This window comes from Dendroctonus ponderosae, unplaced genomic scaffold, assembly GCF_020466585.1.
Source record: "Dendroctonus ponderosae isolate FM_Combo_2020 unplaced genomic scaffold, Dpon_F_20191213v2 Dpon_F_20191213_1, whole genome shotgun sequence".
NCBI classification, from domain to species: Eukaryota; Metazoa; Arthropoda; class Insecta; order Coleoptera; family Curculionidae; genus Dendroctonus; species Dendroctonus ponderosae.
The window spans coordinates 156,807-158,106 of NW_026017110.1; the positions used below are offsets into that span (position 1 = coordinate 156,807).

The following is a 1,300-nucleotide window of genomic DNA, read 5'->3' on the forward strand; positions in this document are numbered from 1 at the left end:
ATACAGATTTTTTAGATATATGCAATTTTTCATGAAATTGAATAAAATATGCAAAAAATGCATAGATATGCACTTTGCATATTTTCCGCCCTCTAATCATTACCTTTAATTGATCTAAAGGTCGGCATATTCATGTTCGTCTCACTAATCCAATAGTTTTAACGTTGTACCGGTTATTTTATGCAATTAAGTAGCTGTCTTCTACGGGATAAAGTGAAATTTTGTAGCAAAATTCCAATCGGATGGCGGGCAAAAAATAAGTGTCGCAGAGAAAATTCTAACGGTTTGGAAACCGGGCTAAATCTGTGTCTCCAATGAAAGCATATTTGAATAAACAATAAGGTCGACATGCCCAGCCCAGATCAAGTAAAAGAGGGGTGGTAAATGGGACAGTCAAACTGCCTAGTTTGCAGCCCACTCGATTTGTCATCGCACGTCTGCGGTCGCAAGTCCTAAGATGGCGGCTTTGAATTAATTGATTCATCGCCCTTTAGAATCGCAGCAAAACCGTCCCCCTCATCGAAAAAGACTATTCTAATAGCCGGTTTTGCTGACGTTCGGGATAATGTACGGCTTAATAATACAGTGCCTAAAAGGCAGGTCACTTTGTACAAAACTTCATTATTGTATTTGATCCTGTCACGAAAATACCTCTCACAAAATGCTTTCTTTTCATTGACTATCCTACGGAGCYTGCAAACTTTTCGGTCTGTATAGAGGTGGGCCACTGTTATCGATATCCATGTAAATGGAAATGTGTGGAAATCGTTGCAGTTTATATACATAGGTATTTTTAACTACAAAATTCAGATAAAGAAAAATGTCACTAGCGAAACAGTTGTAAACTTCGTGGCGTTTATTCAATAATCAAAGTACATGGTTGTAATAAAACATTTTCACAGTAGTCGATTTCAACGTATCGACACATCCCTACTAATCAGTGCCCACTTCTGGTTTAAAGAGGGTAAAATCGACACAGCTGGGATCCTAAGCCGAGTATTCAATTTATTATGTGTGCATATGTCAGAACTCAACCATTGCAGACCCAACATGCGACTACTGCATTGTTACCATTTGGTGTGGTATTTATTTTTTGAGCAAAAGTTTATATTTCGATTTTCTGCCGATAATCTGATTTCTGTAAAGAAATCTCTGTGGGACGCACAGTACAAAAAAAGCTCGATTTCGGAAATTCGGGATGAAGATGTCGATTCTCATATAATATATAAGCATTTCACAATTACAAATTAGAAATACCTTGAAATCAGGGGCGGATCCAGCGTTAAAGTCAGGGGGGGGG

General features: G+C 38.1%; 1 protein-coding gene across 1 annotated transcript in view; it reads left to right on the top strand.

The window, feature by feature from the left end:
* The window catches only part of LOC109543105 (collagen alpha-1(V) chain), a gene marked incomplete in the record, with an annotated part of 59,842 nt that overhangs the window by 56,723 nt on the left and 1,819 nt on the right, over positions 1-1,300 (top strand).